This window comes from Alligator sinensis, unplaced genomic scaffold (assembly GCF_000455745.1).
Source record: "Alligator sinensis unplaced genomic scaffold, ASM45574v1 scaffold195_2, whole genome shotgun sequence".
Lineage (NCBI taxonomy): Eukaryota > Metazoa > Chordata > Crocodylia > Alligatoridae > Alligator > Alligator sinensis.
In genome coordinates this window covers 324728-337816 of record NW_005842253.1, presented here as the reverse complement: position 1 = coordinate 337816, position 13089 = coordinate 324728, and the positions used below count along the sequence as shown (strand labels likewise).

General features: G+C 38.9%; 1 long non-coding RNA gene across 1 annotated transcript in view; it reads left to right on the top strand.

The window, feature by feature from the left end:
• The first annotated feature begins 5865 nt into the window (after nt 1-5865).
• Nucleotides 5866-13089, top strand: part of LOC102372161 — a 20670-nt gene continuing 13446 nt past the window's right edge. Inside the window, exon 1 of the long non-coding RNA XR_324318.1 lies at nt 5866-6049. This is a non-coding gene — a long non-coding RNA (uncharacterized LOC102372161). The remainder of the gene's footprint in view (nt 6050-13089) is intronic.

Sequence of the window (13089 nt, the reverse complement as noted above, 5' to 3'; positions counted from 1 at the left end):
AAACCATAGTAAAAATAATGTATTATAAAAAGGAAAGACTGGGCATATATATGCATATGGTATAAAGCACAGATTTTTCAAACCTTAGAATTTTATCTGCTTAAATGTTATCAGTTTATAATAAATTGAAGTTTATAAGTAAAATATTGCTGAAATCTTAGTTATAGGAATAGAAAATTGGATGTAAACAATTTTCTTCCTTCCCTTCCCCATCCAACTACAGAGCTCAAGCTAAATTTGGATTCAAACAGTAAACTACTAATGGCAAATTTTACACAAATCCTCCAAGTGTTTTGCACTAGTCTAGTTAAAGGTTTTTGTATTGTCACATTTTTCATTTTGTGTTTAAAATTGCTGCACAGATTCCAGCTTATTATTTTAAAACTTAGAAATAGGTAACTTTGCCTCTGCATTTAAACAAAAAATAATTGATATATAATTACAAATATGCCTCCCAGTATTCCATTAAAGCAATATTTCATAAAAATGAATTTCTAAGTCCCAACGCTATCAAAACAAATGATGTTTGACACTTGCTGATTGAAATTATGTCTAACGGGATAATAGCTGTTACATGTACTCATTAAGGTTGTCATCTCATGTAATCAAGTGTAAGATATGTGTTTAACTTTGATCGTGGCCATTCAGCTTTGCAGTGGTCAACTGCTTATGTTAAATCTGTAGGATATCTTAACATTTGTAACAACATTCCTTTGTCTCCTTCACTTCTTAAATAGAAATTAAAATTCCATAATAGAATAAATTTACACAGAAGGGGAACAGGGGAAAATATTAATCATAATATCTCTGAGCATCCAAGAGAATGCAAAACAGGGGGTTTCAGGGATTTTTTTGCAACCCAAAAAATTATGAATTCATGTAAAAAGCACTAACATGGAGACTTTTACATTAAAGCACATTTTCTAGGGAGGTTAAATTTAGAGATCTTGCTGTAAAGCAGAAGGATGGGGAAACAGATAATCTCATTTGAATGCAGTGATGGAGTTGTTGGCACACAAGGCTAGTACGTTAGCAACCGGTAAATTCATTACATTGTTTTAAGTCTATGCGTTAGATTGAAGGGGAATAAATTAATTTGTAGGGCTAGTAGCTGACTTGGGGAATCCAAGAGGCCTCTGTAAAGTACAAATCTAACATTCTGTTGTAGTCCTTTTTCAACTCTGGAAATGATTATAGGCACTTGTGAACTTCAAAAGGATTCTTTTGTGTTGCATGCACTAAAAACATAGCAATCTCACATTTCTCTCCAAAATCCCTCATGCCAGGAGACACCATCCTTCTGGTCTGAATGCCGACCAAAATCTTTCAGGAGGTTAATGTCCCTGAACATTTATTGTTGAAATTCACTTAACTCACAAATAAAGAATTACTAAATCTAAAGTTATAGAGGGTTATATAATGTACATTTTGTCAGAGCTGATTTGAATCAGTGCCTCGACACAGTGGAACTTTCCAGCACAAGGCACAGTAAGGCAGGGGAATTCTCGGCATGGTGAAGAGTTCCGGCGTGGATAGAGTTCCCACCGAGGATATGAAGACGATTGGCCGATGTTAAATTATTCCCACATGGTGGCTGGCAATTGGCTTGCTAGCCGTATAAAAGGTTAGGGGCATTTCCGCCCTAGTTGGAGAACTCCGTGATTCCCCCTGGAGTGGAACTCCGGCAGTTTGATCACCTGCCAACGACTCCCCGTCGTCGAAGCCTTACGACATATCCTCCGTGTTGCATGCCCGAGTTAGACCTGAGCTACCCAGTCTACAAGAGCTCCTCGATTAGCAACTAGAGATTAGAATAGTTGCAACTACGATTGAAGTGTGAAGTCACTTCTTGCCTGCGCTGTATACGACTCTACAGTGTAAGTAAAACCATCTCTGTTTTTCCAACTGATACGTGTCCCGTCTGTGCCTAATTCCGCTCCGGTGATAGAGAGTACCCATCTGCCCGTCACGGAATCGCAGCCGCAACCCCAGCTAGCATTCCAGAGGATTCCCGATCCTCGGTCCCCCCTCGGCCCCCACACATTTCTTAACAAATAAATAGGTCAATCATAAGATTGTGTATGCTGTGTCTGTGGCATGTCCAGAGAGGGATGATATCAGCATGTCCCCCTGCCCCATTCACTTCCACTGGCATGTGGTGAACTGAGGGATGTAGTGCTATAGTTGTTCCAGAAGGTGGACATCTGTAGTAGCTGCATAGCATATCCCCAGAGTGACTCCCCTGCTGCATTTGGTGCATTTGAAGCAGAAACAGTTGGATGAGGTGTGCTTGTGTGAGTCTGGTCACAGATATACCAGGGCAATGGCATAGGCCAGCGTTCTCAATTTTTTTAGGTTCAAAAAGCCCTTTGGAAAATGTCAGTTCTTAGCTTTCACTCATTTCTTGACTACAATAAAATAGAATAAATAGAGCAATTCTTCTGCTGCAAGTAACTCAGAATGTTTTTGACACTAGAGATTCCTGCCTGAAATCTCTAGATTTATCTTGTGAATCCTGTGTGGAGTTCTGTTCGCCTTAATAGCATTACTATTGCACAGCAACCTGAAATCCCTTAAAAGGATCTCATGGTACCCCAGTAGGGTGGCCATCATAGAGGACAGTCCAGTTGTCCTCTGTTTTCTATTGATATGAAACTGGACACCTTTATGTCCTCTATTGTTTTCTTGAAGAGAAAAATAGAGGACATAAAGGCATTGGGTTTCATATCAATAGAGGACAGCGGACAACCAGACTGTCCTCGGTGATGGCCACCCTACACCCCAGTGTGCCTGTGTGCTCCAGCTGAGAATTGCTGGCCTAGACATACTCAAATATCATCAGACTCAGCTTCAATAGGAACTGTAGGATCTCTCAGGTGCATTTTGAAAAGCAAAGCCTAGAGGAATCCCACCTGAACTGTAATTTAAATATGGTGGGTCTTGGAGCTCCTTCCAATGAAGGGCACACATTTAGATGCATACTCCTTCCCCAAAGCAGAATCTAGAGTCTGGTGTAATTAGATTAATAGACTTGGTATAACAGGTTGTGAAGAAAACTAGATGCCTCACAATGAAGTCCAAAACAGCTGGCTAAAGTCAGGATGCAACTGCCTAGAGCTAACCAGCAGGTATGTTGCAGCCACAGGTGTGTCTGCAATCCCACTCCTCTCTGGGGTTAGATGCCTCTGATTACCACACTCCAGCAGACTCAATTAATTGCATCTGCTGGAGATTAAATTATTAGCAGAAATTAAATTATTATTATTAAATTATTATTAGGAAAAAATAAATTATTTTAATTTATTAATTAAAATAATTAATTGAGTCTCCTCGGACGTGCTGTAATTACTGAGTGTCAGAGCAGCCTCATGGTATCCAAAGATACCTGGGACCTAAGTTCAGCCATAGGAAGCCCACACTCAATTACCCATATGGGGGCTAGGTGCCTAATTTTTAGGAAGGCCAAAGGAGACCAATTTGGATTTAATTGATTGATTTGGATTTACATGCCATTTAAGTCCTTTATTGCATCCAGGCCCTTCATCACATCCCGAGTCCCACATTTGGACCCTGACCGATTGAAACAGATGCTCTAACTAAACACAGAAAGAGTTTTCATTTTGAAAGTGGCTTACTAATGAGGCAAGCAGAGTAGTAATTCCATTACTTGACATCACTGCACTAATTACTGTAGCTACTAGCCCAGAATCTGCACCTTCCTAACTTTGTAAGTGCTGCCCAATTTGTCTGTGAGAGGACATAACTTAATCTTGGCTCTGGGTGCCAATACCAATCAATCTGTCAGGCTGAGAGGTGTTACATTGGTTAATTACCTTGCTGTAAGTGTCGTCATCCTCCTCCAATAAAAGAGAACATTTTGGGCAGTACTTAAGAACACACTAGGTAAATAAGTGAGTTCTTATTCTGTCTCTAATAGTTGCTAGTCTTAGCTGGATCAGGGAAAGGTAACAAAATTGTAGTTAGGCTATGGTGCTCTTGAATTTTTGTTTGTGGAAGATAAAAAGTGACTTCTTTTAAAACTCCTTAGTACTCATGATGAGTGTATGACTTTCACTTCCCTTGTGCTTCCATGACTGCAAATGCTGACAACTTCTATCTCATTCTTCAGAAAATCCTATATGTTGTCTCTCTGATCTCTTACGGCAGTAAATTCTTTAGGCTAAACTCACCAAATTCTGTCAGGCAAGAAAAGTCCCTTTAGAATGATAAAATAGAGACTAGTAAAATGCAGCAGTGAGCAATGAAAATAGTTTAAGTGGGTTTTACATGTGAGAGACTTCAAAGTTTATACTGCCTGGGCAGGAGATAAGCAACAGTTAACAGGAATAGAAGACAGAAAATAATGAAGGATGTAGGAAGCAGGTTTTCCTCTGAGTACCCATCAATGTTTTAATGAGAAGTTTGATTATTCAACACTAAATTAATTTCATCTGTAACTGTACAACTTGCTAGACTGCTTAACAGTTTTCATTTCCTGAAATGTTGTATGCCCTTTAGTAAATTTCATTATATTACTGTCATAATAAATATTATAGTTCAGTTATAATAATTAAATTCCAATGTCTGCAATTATCTTCAAATACTGTGTGTTTCAGGTAGAGAGCTTCAAACACTTAACTTTTGATCACTTTTGAGTGCATTTATTAATTGTGATTGATTAGGGGAGATCCTCAGTTCCATTGATCTAGATGAGTGTAACTAGAAGTCAACAAAAACCTGCTGATCTACATTAGTTGCGTATATGGCCCTTTGTTCTCTATTAGTCAGGAGGATTTGAGGCACCAACTGCAAGGTGCTAAATGTCCTGAAATCCTATTATCAGTTGGAGCCAATAGCTAGAATTTTCCAAGGGGCCTAACAATGTGACGCTCAGTTCATATTGATTTTTGTTTTTCTTCTTCAGTAGTAGATGTTTGTCTAACTGTACCCTTTTGAAAATGCCAGCCTGCATGTATTCTGTACTTCTCAGAGCTGGGTATGTACTTTAGCAAATAAAAACAACTGAGAACTTGATCTTCTCTGTACAGTCACACTGGAAAATAAAAGTGTTCTTAAATCAGGTTAGCTAAAATAGCTTAAAAGTTTTGTCTCAAGCAAGCCCAAGTTAAAAGTCCACTCTTTTTGAGTGTAGACTCACTGCTGAAATGTGATTTTTCTAGTTGTGTTATACAAGGAGGCCTGCCCTAAGTTATTTGATAGAAAAAAATCATCTTTTATAGTCTCTCTATCCGTAATCCAAGAGAAAGCCATGATTGATTTCCAGGAGATCAGCTCTCAATCTTTATGCTCTCTGAAATTACTGTTTCAGTGTAATGCTGTAAGTTACTGAAGGCTGGGCTCCCTCAAAATCAATCACTTGTGCTATTAGAAACCTAGACTTGCTTGCAAATGTGACTAGAGGCCTATATCATTGCTTTCTCTCTGAAATCATTATTACTATATTAGCTTTCTGTGACTGAAGGCCAATATTGCAGTTTCCCCTCAAAATGATTGTTCAATAGATGGAATAAATCACAAGTGAAATCTTTATATCAAAAACACTGAAATCAGATTTTCTGTGGAATGCAGGCTGTATCTACTGCTTTGGGGGGGAAAAAGCAGAAGCTGAAATCATTTGATCCAAAGAGTTGTCTGATTGGGAAAACAAACAATTAAACAGTCATTAGTTCAGATTTTCAGCTGTATGACTGTATAGACCCAATCATTTATCCTTTGAACTCTATACTCTATTTAGCTGATTTAATGAGCTTCCAAGCAAATTGCAAACACCTGGCCTTTTGGAGCCTGGCTGATTTGCCTGGCAGTGTTGTCAGTTAGAATAAACTGTTCTTGCATAGGTAGATCCTACCAACTTCATCTCTTCCTTTTTGTCTATTCTGTGACTACCACCAAGCCTCTACCACAGTGTAATCCACTTGTAGCTCAGCAGGCCCTAGTGGATAAAATTGAGGCCTTTTTGCCCTTGTTACATGAGTGAAACTCATTTGACACCACCATTTCAAATGAGCATTGGTAGTCTTTCCAAAAGGTATGTATCCATGTTTTTGTCTCCATTAACTGTATAGTTGTTACAAGCCCTTTTCCTATTAAATATTATTATTTGTATTAGATTAGTGTCCCCACTGCAGTCAGGGCCCCATTGTATTGAGTGTCTCTGACCGTCTAAGTTAAACAGTAATAACAGGAAAAGCATGAAATAAGGGAAGTAGTACTATCCCTATTTTATAGACCTGAGACCCCAACACTGAGAAGAGAGAAAATATTTGCTATGCCAAAACATGAATTGGACCCGACAAGGCATGAGATTGGCTTAGAAAATGTGAGTGTGTTCTGTCTTTTACTGCTGGGCATGGGGATGTGAGGTGAAGGTCCAGTATAAGCAATGGAGCTAAGGCCTCCTGGGGTAAGGAAGCTATCTGGGGGCAACCTTGCCTTGTTCATTAGGGCAAGTGGCAGCACAATGGGTAGAAACTCAGGGCTCTTCTGGTCCCCTGCAGATGGGTTTGTGACAGACAGTACAATCTAGCCTCAATCACGCTGCAACATATTGTTCAAACAATGACTTTCAAACTTCTTCCACCGTCAAATTGAATAATATATAAGGAGGATATACAGTTCAAATTTCATTTTCATGGCTTCATGAGGAAATGTATCTTTTCTTCTTCTGAAGTAACAGAATGCAATCTAATTTAGCCCTTCCTCTAAGAAAATTCATAAATATTAGAAATTATTTTCATGAAACTTTTTCTTTAATATGATTATGAAATATTATGATGCTAAAAATAACAAAGTGTGTAGAAAATAATTTGATCTCAAAATTAGATTCTTCCAGTAAATAATATACTATAATACTATGAATGTTAGTACTGGAATATTCCTATTATAATTGCTTTACCATCAAATTATTTTGGAACTTTCTTATAATAAAATGTATTAATAGAAGACGTAATTGAATTTTGGGGAACTTTAACAGCATTCTCCATAACTGTTTTATAAATGGTTATTAATCTTGACAAAAAAAAAATACTGTGTCTTTTACTATATATTATAATTATTTTTTTTCCTTAAAAGAACAGTAGGCATAAATCCTCTGAGCTTGTTTGACCTTGGAAGGAATGTACTATTGTGCTGCTATTACAAGCTGGATACTAATAACATTTCATACTTGTCTGTGTGGAAAAATATATTTGTAATTCTGTAGAGTTTAAGTTATTAATTGTAAGTTTGTAATTCTGTAGAGTTGCAGCTTTAATTGTAACATTAAATTTGACTCTCTTTATTTGGACAGTCATATGGATAAGCTTGATACAGTCCTGCAAGACACTTGTACTAGGCATAATGATTTTGACCTAAGTAGGCTTGCCCTTGCATACCAAATGGACTATCTTTTCCCTCATGCTCCATTGTGAATCCCTAAGGTCAGTTGAAAGCAGCTTCCTGTAAGTACCATCAATATACCAAGTCTGCTGTGTGAAAATGCATGGGGGTCATTTTCAGCAGTTGATTCTCAGCTCTGAAACACCCTCCCTCTTGATGCCCACCAAAGCCTGAGCCTGGTAATCTTTCAGAAGTGCTGTAAGAACTTCCTATTAAGATCGGCATTTAGCAAACAAAGCTAGGATGAGAAGCTTGGGATCCCCGTCTTATGTTGATGTTCTAGTTGCCATCTAAGTTGTGGTGGTGTCCTGTTTTGCCAGTCTTCTGTTTCTCTTCTTTTAAGTCACCTTGAGCTTTGTTGGAAAGGGTAGCATATAAATCAGATTAAATGAATGAATGTAAACAGGCAGAAAGCAGGACAGGGCACTTTACAGACTAACTATTTCAGATAGGTATTAGCTTCTGTAAGCAACACCCTACTTCAGTAGAGGCCAACCTTTTTTGGCAGGCATGACATCATTAAGCCCTGTGCCCTCCCCAAGTGCCATGTTTTCCCCTTCCCCTGCCTGATTTTTCTGCTTTACTTTCTGTTCCTATCCCTGTGTTCCCCATACAATCTGCTGCTCTGCTTTCTGCTTCCTACCCTGTCTGCTGCTGTGCTGCCTGCTCCCTCCCTGATAGGCTGTGTGTGTCACTTGTGGCACACCCCTGGTCTACTTCATCAAATGCATGTTCTGATTCAAGTATGCTAAGCATGTGATAAGTCTGTTGCCTCCAAAAGGTTATGCCTTTCTGAACCTATTAGTCTATGAGGTGCCATGCTGCCCTCTCTTCTGCCTGACTTCAGACCAGCATGGCTAACCTGTCTATAGGCATAATAGAGGAGGCAAGGCTCTTGGAGATGGAATATCCATCTAGTGGGATCTGCAGTAGTACAACATACACTGCTTTGTCTTTTGATGCATCCCGAGGTACATCAGATGTTCTGGCTGAGGTGAGGCCTCCAGACAGGATTAATTCAATGCAGCTTATTGTTGACCTCTTTCAACGGAGCTCTTAGAAAGGTATCACTTCTCCTGTGATGACCACCTAGAGGTAGAAGGGTAATAGAGAAAGGAAGGCTGTTTTTTAAGGATTGATTTCCTATTAATGCAAAAGAGGAAATTATTCACCTTCCTGTGGCAGTGGTAATATTTTGAAACTAGTGTAAGTCTGGGGTAGGGGAGAACAGGAGAACATTAATCACCATCATCTAAAACGCCAGTATAGGTCTTTGGCTTTCTCTTGCAAAGCAGAGGACCTGTAAATTCAGTTAAACCAGCTTCTTAAAGTTTCTTCCATGCTGATGGGGAATAAAAAAGCTAGTATTGTTTCTGTGCACACCCTGTGTTACAACTGGGGACATGTTTAAGAGGGTGGGATGGCTGTTTTGTCTTTGTGGTGCAGAACTTGTTTACTGTTCAAATGGGCATTTAGATGCATCGTTATAGCCATTCTGAGTTGCAAACAGTTTGGCCTCACAAGTAAGATGCAATGAAAATGGCCAGTGTGGAAATGTTTTGGGGGTTTTTTTCCCTTTAAAAAATAAAACAAGAAAACTTGACGCTTTGCCAGCCTTGAGCTGTTAGCTTAAAATTATTTTCCTCTCTGTAGTAGTTGTGATGGGTTCCTATCTAAAACATGAGAATTGTGCATTTAATGTGAGCTATTTTTCTAGATAGCTAAATTCTGCTAACTGAGTTTGTCATCCATAATCTAAGAGAAATCTACACAACAAAATGGGTCTCTCTGGGCTCTGCATTGAGCTCCTTAATTGCTAAGATGACAAAGCCCATAGGTACACAAGACCTTGCAAACCAACAGAGTTAGGCTGACCATGCAAGACCTTTGTACACAACTTCCTTATTATCTGCAGTCTCCTAATGCAGTCAACAGGCTTTCCAAATTGCCCCTGCTGTCATTTTTTCCAATGAAAAAATTTGCTATAAATGTAGGCTCCTAACAGTAATGGGAAAGCATGAAGGCAAGCAACGGGCCATCCACATTCCTACAATCCCAAAGTTAAATGAGCTAACTGATTTAGAGTTAAGAATGAGAATGGTCTGGTTACTTGGTGACATGTCATTAATTTTCATTCCACACAACATTCATATGCTTGCTTTTCAGTGTTACGTTTTCATCCTGCTGTTGTTTTCTCTCTCCACTTCACCATCTAGTGAAGAACAGTTACTTTCCATGTAATAATTAAAAGAACCAAAGGGAATTTTGTAAATTGTAGAGGGCACAAGTCCCTTTGAAAACAAAAATGCAATAGTCCGTGTGACCCTAAATTCTTTGGACACTTTCTAAAATCTTCCCCCATAAATCCTATTTCACTAAAAAATGAAAACAGGTACTCTGATTAGAGTCTTCTAGGGTACAATGAAACAGCTCAAGCTTCTTTTCCTCACTTCTGCACCTCAGCTGCCAGAGCGAAGGATTTCAGTCCTCCTGTGTGGACAAAGTCAGATGTGAGAGTCTACAAAAGGCTCCTAAATTTTGTAGAGAGTCTACAAAATTGTACTAAATACAATTACAGGTTGTCTGCGGAGTTACCATGCTCATATAGGGCAAGTAATTGTGACACAAAATCCAGATCACTTCTCCTTCAATCTTCATCTGTTGGATTTTTTAAAAATCCATATTTGCTTTCTCATCCACCAATCATGAGCTTTTCTTTGATATACAGCATAGCTGGTTGAATGCCTAGGAAGTTTTATGATGGACAACCAGAGTGAAAAGAAATTCATTTAAAGTAATGGCATAAGTGATACCATGGGATTTTCAGTGATTGGCACACTGAAGTCCCATCTTGCTAAATTTGAGAGCAATAACTAGTACAATGTGCATGTCATTTTTTCTAAAAACCAATAACCTAGCTTGGGATTCAAAGACACTAAGATAGACAATCAAGAATATTTTTAAATATCAACATTCATACTAAAAAAGAGGTTTAAGACTGCTTTCAAGGCTTGAGCCAGTCTCTAGTGTCAAGGGCTAGAGTGAGACCTTCATATTGACAGATCATCCTACATCTGTTTATAGTGGGAGAATTCTGAAGCAACTGGTAGTAGCTCCTGTCATAGAAAGGATTTGATGAAGCCTGGGCTGGATCCAATATAATAATTTCTGTGGGCTTAAAAAAGAATTTAAAAAGGTGTAGAAAATGCGGATGGGTTGCTTCAGGGTTCAAATTATTATTTCAGCTGTGAATTAAAATGCACTCATGGGAAACCTAAACAGGGTTTTCCCACACTGGGAGGGAATTGCACTGATTTTTGTTGCATGTAAATGTGCTTACAGCCACTGCAGAAAGCTTGTGAGCTGAAATGATGGGCTGTCCTCCAAACCTCTCCCAACCCTTAGAGCACAAAGTATTAGGGCCACTGTGTCCCATTGCATTTTCCTCAGATTTCCATCTTGGTGGCATCATCCTTGACAATCGGTCAAGCCAGCACCAAGACCTTGGCTGAATGGAGGTGGTGCAGAGGTCTCTGGCATTTCTGCAAAACTGATGCCTCCTCTACTATTTAGCTGCAGTTTGATCTTTGAGAGAGAGAAGCTGGGCTGTGAAGGGAAAAAGTCCTTCTTAAAAAAAAAAAAAAAAAAGCATCTCCCACAATTATTAGCAAAAGTGGCAATGGGGTTAATGCATGTAAAAAATAAGCAGCATCTATGTTGAATAGGATATATCTGACCAGTCCCCTCCACATTAAATGCCATTTTTTATACCTGATTGGATTGTTACAGACTTGAAAAATGTTCAGGTGGATACACTGATTAGCACTGCATATTTTGGGTACATCTGTGTAAGCAGATGGTTTGTGCCAATGTCATTGCAATAGAAATCTGCCTTTACCCTCAAAACCAGTTCTGAATCCCTCTCCATTTTTTCATGCCTGAGATTCATCCTCTTCACTTGGATGTAGAAGAGCAGATAGGGCATGCTGTTAAAGTAAGATGTGATACAGTGGCTTTGTAGCACCATAGCTGAGTAACGTGGGGAGATGCCTTCATCCTAGTGAAAAGGCACAACCCATTTAAAAAATACAGAATTGACAACTGCTTTCCAGTTCAAGAAACAACAAGAGCAACATCATCTTTCCCCCGGAAGGAGAGCTAAGCTTAGACTGACCGTTTGTAGACAAGGTGGTCTTGGGTGCTGTGTACCCCTAGGGCATATATATTAAAAAGCATAAACATTGTGAAACCAAGTACAGAAGGAAACTGCTGCCTAACCCTGTTTTTGGAGAGAGAATAGAATATGCACACGCTTTAATAATTGTTGTTTTAATGGTTTCTATTAATTTTGTTGCATGGTATTTAAAGATCCATATTATTGCAAGAATCAGGCTACTTGATTTTTTTATAGATTTAAGCTATATTTCTATCTATATGGTGAAGTCAGTCCTTAAAATATAAATTAAGGAAAGTGGTCACATTTTACAGTGCATTTTTAACAGGAACTGGAAAAAATGAAAGGGGATAGGACTAGCATTTTATAAAAAGCTTTTTATATTGTGTATGATGTTTTGGTGCTGTGGTTCATAAAATATTTTTATTTAACCTGAAAAACCATGGCTGGCACAATTAAGAAGGCTAGTTTGCTTGAATTCATTTGAATTCTATAGCCCTGACAGTTTGTACTACTAATGATGTGATATGGGAAGCTAAAGCCATTTTCAAGAGTTGCTTCATCAGCCATTTTGCACAATAATGAATCCACTCAAAGCTTGGGGCATTAGGATTTGCTTTTTTCCTTCTCCTTGATTGAATGAAACCCCTTAGTCTCATTCTAGAAAGTGTTGATAAAAGCAGCTGCAATTATTGGGCTTTGCTTGGAGGGATTTTACTGTATATTACACTTCACGGGGGGGGGCGGAGAAGGAATCTGAGTTTTTGCATAGTACGTATAAAGTCTTTCATTTCTAAAGCTTCTTCAAAAACATCCATTTCAAAGTGTGGCAATTAACCCTAGAGCAAATGCAGGGGAAGTTGCTCAGGAAACATTTTATAAATAACTTATCTGAGGCACTTAATGACAATAGCACTCAATAGCAGAAGTTTTACTCCTTCCTGTAGAGAACAGAGGATACATACAGATGTGACATCCCTCTCTTCCTTCCTTTTCCGGGGTTCGCTAGCAGAATTTTGCAAGATGTACTCCCCTTTCTTCCACTCCGTCCTGTAGCACCTACCTGTGTTAAAGTAGGGCCTCTTGCTTTCACTGTTGCTGACTTGTGGGGGAGGAGGAGAAAGAGGAGGGATGGGGAACTTGAAAGAGAACAAAATTAAAAAGTCACCCATTATTAAAGTGTCAAAATCAAACATAAGTTAAAAAAAAAAAAAAAATGCCCATGCAACCTTAATCAGCCCTTTTTGTTTATATGAATTATGATGCAGTTGCCTGTTATGTGTTCACATACTATTTTTTCTTCCCCATTCATTGTGTCACCTTCTTCATCAAGGTATGATCCCTGTATCCCTGCCTGTTCACTAAGGGTATGTGCAGACATTCCTAATCTACATTCATATGGCTTACTTTCAACTGTAGATTGGGTCGTGCTTGTGCAGACATTTGCTGGCACTGGACACCACCCCAGGAATGTGATCTAAGTAAGCAGCGGTGGGGGGAAGGCCAGCAGGATTGGG